An 8,572-nucleotide genomic window follows, 5' to 3' on the forward strand; every position below is an offset into this window, starting at 1 on the left:
ACAAGCTATAGCCCCTCTATTACCAGTCTGTCACCACTATGACAAGATATAGCCCCACTATTACCAGTCTGTCACCACTATGACAAGTTATAGCCGGTCTATTACCAGTCTGTCACCACTATGACAAGCTATAGCCCCTCTATTACCAGTCTGTCTCCACTATGACAAGCTATAGCCCCTCTTTTACCAGTCTGTCTCCACTATGACAAGCTATAGCCCCTCTATTACAAGTCTGTCTCCACTATGACAAGCTATAGCCCCTCTATTACCAGTCTGTCTCCACTATGACAAGCTATAGCCCCTCTATTAACAGTCTGTCACCACTATGACAAGCTATAGCACCTCTATTACCAGTCTGTCTCCACTATGACAAGCTATAGCCCCTCTATTAACAGTCTGTCACCACTATGACAAGCTATAGCACCTCTATTACCAGTCTGTCTCCACTATGACAAGCTATAGCCCCTCTATTAACAGTCTGTCACGCTATGACAAGCTATAGCCCCTCTATTAACAATCTGTCACCACTATGACAAGCTATAGCCCCTCTATTAACAGTCTGTCTCCACTATGACAAGCTATATCCCCACTATTACCAGTCTGTCTCCACTATGACAAGCTATAGCCCCTCTATTACCAGTCTGTCTCTACACGATGACAAGCTATAGCCCCACTATTACCAGTCTGTCTCCACTATGACAAGCTATAGCCCCTCTATTACCAGTCTGTCACCACTATGACAAGCTATAGCACCTCTAATACCAGTCTGTCACCCCACTATGACAAGCTATAGCCCCACTATTACCAGTCTGTCTCCACTATGACAAGCTATAGCCCCTCTATTACCAGTCTGTCACCATTATGACAAGCTATAGCCCCTCTATTAACAGTCTGTCACCACTATGACAAGCTATAGCCCCTCTATTACCAGTCTGTCTCCACTATGACAAGCTATAGCACCTCTATTACCAGTCTGTCACCCCACTATGACAAGCTATATCCCCACTATTACCAGTCTGTCTCCACTATGACAAGCTATAGCCCCTCTATTACCAGTCGGTCACCACTATGACAAGCTATAGCACCTCTATTACCAGTCTGTCTCCACTATGACAAGCTATAGCCCCTCTATTACCAGTCTGTCACCATTATGACAAGCTATAGCCCCTCTATTAACAGTCTGTCACCACTATGACAAGCTATAGCCACACTATTAACAGTGCATTTGAGTAATTTCAATCATTATAATACATATATATAGAGTGTGATATAATACATTATAATACATTATAATACATTATAATACATATATATAGGGTGTGATATAATACATTATAATACATATATATAGGGTGTGTTATAATACATTATAATACATATATATAGAGTGTGATATAATACATTATAATACATATATATAGAGTGTGATATAATACATTATAATACATTATAATACATATATATAGGGTGTGTTATAATACATTATAATACATTATAATACATATATATAGAGTGTGATATAATACATTATAATACATTATAATACATATATATAGAGTGTGATATAATACATTATAATACATTATAATACATTATAATATATTATAATACATTATAATACATATATATAGAGTGTGATATAATACATTATAATACATATATATAGGGCGTGATATAATACATTATAATACATTATAATACATTATAATACATATATATAGAGTGTGATATAATACATTATAATACATTATAATACACCCATGATGTTGTGTTGTTATTCTTTCACAAAAATATCAGCGTGAGAATCCCAAACCAGGTATTTTATTACACATTAAAGTCATTTAGGGGGGGTTAAAGGTTAAAGTGCATTACATCGAATAGGAAGTGGAAGATGAACAGAGAGCAAACCGTGGTAATGAATTAACAACGTTAAGAAATGAAATCAAAACGTAAACTACTCACGCATTCAAATAATAACATAATACTTCTATAAAGACATTTAACTAACAACTATCACAGGATACAGATTCATTGCACTTTGCCTCTAAATATATATATATATATATAAATGCTTAATAAAAGTTATGGTATAATAAAATGTGGTATAAATAAAATGTTTTTTTGATGTGGTATTTTAGAACTTTTTATAAATTATACACCTAGTCTGAATTGACACGCCCCCAATATTTTATCGTTAATTTCCAGACCAGTGACGTCTATAGGTTTTCTTCGCGTCAAAGCATAATTTTGGTACTATGATGTGGTCATTTGATAGGGCCGGCAGGGGGGCGTATTTATAAAGCATCGCTGAGTAACAATGCTGATCTAGGATCAGGGTTTTCCATGTCCAGTCATTAACATTTACATTTAAGTCATTTAGCAGACGCTCTTATCCAGAGCGACTTACAAATTGGAAAGTTCATAAATATTCATCCTGGTCCCCCCGTGGGGAATGAACCCACAACCCTGGCATTGCAAGCGCCATGCTCTACCAACTGAGCCACACGGGACCTTAAGTCATAAAGCATCTGAGTAGCAGTGCTAATCTAAGATCAGGTCCTCCATGTCCATATAATATGATGGTATTTTGATCTAAAATGCGAAACTGATCCTAGATCATTACTCAGACAAGGGTTGCAAAATTCTTTCCCAAAATAGCCAAGGTTCTCCAGAAATCCCGTTTGGAAGATTGATGGAATCAGGATGGAATAAGCAGGAAATCCTGGACTCCTCCAACCGGGATTTCTGGAGAACCTTGGAATTTGAGGAAAGTCACTGAAAATGTGCTACCCTAACTCAGACACTTCCTCTTTCCTATTGAGGCAGCTGTAGTCTTCAGGGTGGCTTGTAGTCTTCAGGGTGGCTTGTAGTCTTCAGGGTGGCTTGTAGTCTTCAGGGTGGTAGTAGTCTTCAGGGTGGCTTGTAGTCTTCAGGGTGGCTTGTAGTCTTCAGGGTGGCTTGTAGTCTTCAGGGTGGCTTGTAGTCTTCAGGGTGGTAGTAGTCTTCAAGGTGGCTTGTAGTCTTCAGGGTGGCTTGTAGTCTTCAGGGTGGTTTGTAGTCTTGGGGGTGGCTTGTAGTCTTCAGGGTGGCTTGTAGTCTTGGGGGTGCTAGTAGTCTCCACTACTAGCAGGGACTTTTTTTCTCTCAGTTTCCCCGGATTCCAACCGCAGCCTCAGCCTCTATTTTGCACCTTGATTTCGCAGCTAGCTAGCTGCATACCGTGTGACTATTGGCTTACGTCGACCCCGGAGCTAACTCAAATCATGCTGGAGCTAGCCAGCTGAGGAGTTCCATCACCATCCGGACCCGCTTCTTTGTTGCTGCTGCAGATACGGAACCCCACCGGGCCTTCACGACTGACTGCCGACGTTATCTGCCCGAGGGATTTATCCAACCGGCACCTCCGTCCCGGCGTTACCTGAACGCTCATCTGAGGCCCGCTAATCGTTAGCTGTCTTATCGGCTGCTATCTGAACAATACGGCTTGTAGTCTTCAGGGTGGCTTGTAGTCTTGGGGGTGGTAGTAGTCTTCAGGGTGGCTTGTAGTCTTCAGGGTGGCTTGTAGTCTTGGGGGTGGTAGTAGTCTTCAGGGTGGCTTGTAGTCTTCAGGGTGGCTTGTAGTCTTGGAGGTGGTAGTAGTCTTCAGGGTGGCTTGTAGTCTTCAGGGTGGTTTGTAGTCTTCAGGGTGGCTTGTAGTCTTGGGGGTGATAGTAGTCTTGGGGATGGTAGTAGTCTTGGGGGTGGTAGTAGTCCTGGGGGTGGTAGTAGTCTTGGGGGTGATAGTAGTCTTGGGGGTGGTAGTAGTCTTGGGGGTGGTAGTAGTCCTGGGGGTGGTAGTAGTCTTGGGGGTGGTAGTAGTCTTGGGGGTGGTAGTAGTCTTGGGGGTGGTAGTAGTCCTGGGGGTGGTAGTAGTCTTGGGGGTGGTAGTAGTCTTGGGGGTGATAGTAGTCTTGGGGATGGTAGTAGTCTTTAGGGTGGTAGTAGTCTTGGGGTGGTAGTAGTCTTTGGGGTGATAGTCGTCTTTGGGGTGATACCAGTCTTGGGGATGGTAGTAGTCTTCAGGATGGTAGTAGTCTTTGGGGTGGTAGTAGTCTTCAGGGTGGTAGTAGTCTTGGGGGTGGTAGTAGTCTTGGGGGTGATAGTAGTCTTGGGGGTGGTAGTAGTCTTCAGGGTGGTAGTAGTCTTGGGGGTGATAGTAGTCTTGGGGGTGGTAGTAGTCTTGGGGATGGTAGTAGTCTTGGGGATGATAGTAGTCTTCAGGGTGGTAGTAGTCTTGGGGGTGGTAGTAGTCTTTGGGGTGATAGTAGTCTTGGGGGTGATAGTAGTCTTGGGGGTGATAGTAGTCTTGGGGGTGATAGTAGTCTTTTGGGGTGATAGTAGTCTTTGGGGTGGTAGTAGTCTTGGGGGTGATAGTAGTCTTTGGGGTGGTAGTAGTCTTGGGGGTGATAGTAGTCTTTGGGGTGGTAGTAGTCTTGGGGGTGATAGTAGTCTTTGGGGTGGTAGTAGTCTTGGGGGTGATAGTAGTCTTCGGGGTGGTAGTAGTCTTCAGGGTGGTAGTAGTCCTGGGGGTGATAGTAGTCTTTGGGGTGATAGTAGTCTTGGGGGTGATAGTAGTCTTGGGGGTGATAGTAGTCTTTTGGGGTGATAGTAGTCTTTGGGGTGGTAGTAGTCTTGGGGGTGATAGTAGTCTTTGGGGTGGTAGTAGTCTTGGGGGTGATAGTAGTCTTTGGGGTGGTAGTAGTCTTGGGGGTGATAGTAGTCTTTGGGGTGGTAGTAGTCTTGGGGTAGTAGTAGTCTTGGGGGTGATAGTAGTCTTGGGGGTGGTAGTAGTCTTGGGGGTGGTAGTAGTCTTTTGGGGTGATAGTAGTCTTCAGGGTGATAGTAGTCCTGGGGGTGGTAGTAGTCTTGGGGGTGATAGTAGTCTTTGGAGTGGTAGTAGTCTTGGGGGTGATAGTAGTCTTTGGGGTGGTAGTAGTCTTGGGGTGGTAGTAGTCTTGGGGTTATAGTAGTCTTGGGGGTGATAGTAGTCTTGGGGGTGATAGTAGTCTTGGGGGTGGTAGTAGTCTTTAGGGTGGTAGTAGTCCTGGGGGTGATAGTAGTCTTTAGGGTAGTAGTAGTCTTGGGGGTGATAGTAGTCTTTGGGGTGGTAGTAGTCTTGGGGTAGTAGTAGTCTTGGGGGTGATAGTTGTCCTGGGGGTGGTAGTAGTCTTTTGGGGTGATAGTAGTCTTGGGGTAGTAGTAGTCTTGGGGGTGATAGTAGTCTTTGGGGTGGTAGTAGTCCTGGGGGTGGTAGTAGTCTTTGGGGTGATAGTAGTCTTCGGGGTGGTAGTAGTCTTGGGGGTGATAGTAGTCTTGGGGGTGATAGTATCCTTCGGGGTGGTAGTAGTCCTGGGGTGGTAGTAGTCTTGGGGGTGATAGTAGTCTTGGGGGTGATAGTAGTCTTGGGGGTGATAGTAGTCTTCGGGGTGGTAGTAGTCTTGGGGGTGATAGTAGTCTTGGGGATGGTAGTAGTCTTGGGGGTGGTAGTAGTCTTGGGGGTGATAGTAGTCTTTGGGGTGGTAGTAGTCTTGGGGGTGGTAGTAGTCTTCAGGGTGGTAGTAGTCTTTGGGGTGATAGTAGTCTTGGGGGTGGTAGTAGTCTTGGGGGTGATAGTAGTCTTCAGGGTGGTAGTAGTCTTGGGGGTGGTAGTAGTCTTGGGGGTGGTAGTAGTCTTGGGGGTGATAGTAGTCTTGGGGGTGGTAGTAGTCCTGGGGTGGTAGTAGTCTTTTGGGGTGATAGTAGTCTTGGGGTAGTAGTAGTCTTGGGGGTGATAGTAGTCTTTGGGGTGGTAGTAGTCTTGGGGGTGATAGTAGTCTTGGGGGTGATAGTAGTCTTGGGGGTGATAGTAGTCTTGGGGGTGGTAGTAGTCTTGGGGGTGATAGTAGTCTTTGGGGTGGTAGTAGTCTTGGGGGTGATAGTAGTCTTTAGGGTGGTAGTAGTCTTGGGGGTGGTAGTAGTCTTGGGGGTGGTAGTAGTCTTGGGGTGGTAGTAGTCTTGGGGGTGGTAGTAGTCTTGGGGGTGGTAGTAGTCTTGGGGGTGGTAGTAGTCTTGGGGGTGGTAGTAGTCTTGGGGGTGGTAGTAGTCTTGGGGTGGTTGTAGTCTTGGGGTGGTACCAGTCTTGGGGGTGGTAGTAGTCCTGGGGATGGTAGTAGTCTTGGGGGTGATAGTAGTCTTGGGGGTGGTAGTAGTCTTTAGGGTGGTAGTAGTCCTGGGGGTGATAGTAGTCTTTAGGGTAGTAGTAGTCTTGGGGGTGATAGTAGTCTTTGGGGTGGTAGTAGTCTTGGGGTAGTAGTAGTCTTGGGGGTGATAGTTGTCCTGGGGGTGGTAGTAGTCTTTTGGGGTGATAGTAGTCTTTTGGGGTGATAGTAGTCTTGGGGGTGATAGTAGTCTTTGGGGTGGTAGTAGTCCTGGGGGTGGTAGTAGTCTTTGGGGTGATAGTAGTCTTCGGGGTGGTAGTAGTCTTGGGGGTGATAGTAGTCTTGGGGGTGATAGTATCCTTCGGGGTGGTAGTAGTCCTGGGGTGGTAGTAGTCTTGGGGGTGATAGTAGTCTTTGGGGTGGTAGTAGTCTTGGGGGTGATAGTAGTCTTCGGGGTGGTAGTAGTCTTGGGGGTGATAGTAGTCTTGGGGATGGTAGTAGTCTTGGGGGTGGTAGTAGTCTTGGGGGTGATAGTAGTCTTTGGGGTGGTAGTAGTCTTGGGGGTGGTAGTAGTCTTCAGGGTGGTAGTAGTCTTTGGGGTGATAGTAGTCTTGGGGGTGGTAGTAGTCTTGGGGGTGATAGTAGTCTTCAGGGTGGTAGTAGTCTTGGGGGTGGTAGTAGTCTTGGGGGTGGTAGTAGTCTTGGGGGTGATAGTAGTCTTGGGGGTGGTAGTAGTCCTGGGGTGGTAGTAGTCTTTTGGGGTGATAGTAGTCTTGGGGTAGTAGTAGTCTTGGGGGTGATAGTAGTCTTTGGGGTGGTAGTAGTCTTGGGGGTGATAGTAGTCTTGGGGGTGATAGTAGTCTTGGGGGTGATAGTAGTCTTGGGGGTGGTAGTAGTCTTGGGGGTGATAGTAGTCTTTGGGGTGGTAGTAGTCTTGGGGGTGATAGTAGTCTTTAGGGTGGTAGTAGTCTTGGGGGTGGTAGTAGTCTTGGGGGTGGTAGTAGTCTTGGGGTGGTAGTAGTCTTGGGGGTGGTAGTAGTCTTGGGGGTGGTAGTAGTCTTGGGGGTGGTAGTAGTCTTGGGGGTGGTAGTAGTCTTGGGGGTGGTAGTAGTCTTGGGGTGGTTGTAGTCTTGGGGTGGTACCAGTCTTGGGGGTGGTAGTAGTCCTGGGGATGGTAGTAGTCTTGGGGGTGATAGTAGTCTTGGGGGTGGTAGTAGTCTTCAGGGTGATAGTAGTCTTGGGGGTGATAGTAGTCTTCAGGGTGGTAGTAGTCTTGGGGGTGGTAGTAGTCTTGGGGGTGATAGTAGTCTTCAGGGTGGTAGTAGTCTTGGGGATGATAGTAGTCTTCAGGGTGGTAGTAGTCCTGGGGGTGGTAGTAGTCTTCAGGGTGATAGTATTCTTGGGGGTGATAGTAGTCTTGGGGGTGGTAGTAGTCTTGGGGGTGATAGTAGTCTTCAGGGTGATAGTATTCTTGGGGGTGATAGTAGTCTTGGGGGTGGTAGTAGTCTTGGGGGTGGTAGTAGTCCTGGGGGTGGTAGTAGTCTTGGGGGTGATAGTAGTCTTCAGGGTGGTAGTAGTCTTGGGGGTGGTAGTAGTCTTGGGGGTGGTAGTAGTCTTGGGGGTGGTAGTAGTCTTGGGGGTGGTAGTAGTCTTGGGGGTGATAGTAGTCCTGGGGGTGATAGTAGTCTTGGGGGTGATAGTAGTCTTTAGGGTGGTAGTAGTCTTGGGGGTGATAGTAGTCTTTGGGGTGATAGTAGTCTTGGGGGTGATAGTAGTCTTGGGGGTGGTAGTAGTCTTGGGGTGATAGTAGTCTTGGGGGTGATAGTAGTCTTTAGGGTGGTAGTAGTCTTTTGGGGTGATAGTAGTCTTGGGGTAGTAGTAGTCTTGGGGGTAGTAGTAGTCTTCAGGGTGGTAGTAGTCTTGGGGGTGATAGTAGTCTTGGGGGTGATAGTAGTCTTCAGGGTGGTAGTAGTCTTGGGGGTGATAGTAGTCTTGGGGGTGATAGTAGTCTTTTGGGGTGGTAGTAGTCTTTGGGGTAGTAGTAGTCTTGGGGGTGATAGTAGTCTTTTGGGTGGTAGTAGTCTTGGGGGTGATAGTAGTCTTTTGGGGTGGTAGTAGTCTTTGGGGTAGTAGTAGTCTTGGGGGTGATAGTAGTCTTTTGGGTAGTAGTAGTCTTGGGGGTGATAGTAGTCTTGGGGGTGATAGTAGTCTTTTGGGGTGGTAGTAGTCTTTGGGGTAGTAGTAGTCTTGGGGTGATAGTAGTCTTGGGGTAGTAGTAGTCTTGGGGGTGGTAGTAGTCTTGGGGGTGATAGTAGTCTTTTGGGTAGTAGTAGTCTTGGGGGTGATAGTAGTCTTGGGGGTGATAGTAGTCTTCAGGGTGGTAGTAGTCTTGGGGT

The sequence above is a fragment of the Salvelinus fontinalis genome, unplaced genomic scaffold, assembly GCF_029448725.1.
Source record: "Salvelinus fontinalis isolate EN_2023a unplaced genomic scaffold, ASM2944872v1 scaffold_0015, whole genome shotgun sequence".
In the NCBI taxonomy this organism is placed as follows: Eukaryota; Metazoa; Chordata; class Actinopteri; order Salmoniformes; family Salmonidae; genus Salvelinus; species Salvelinus fontinalis.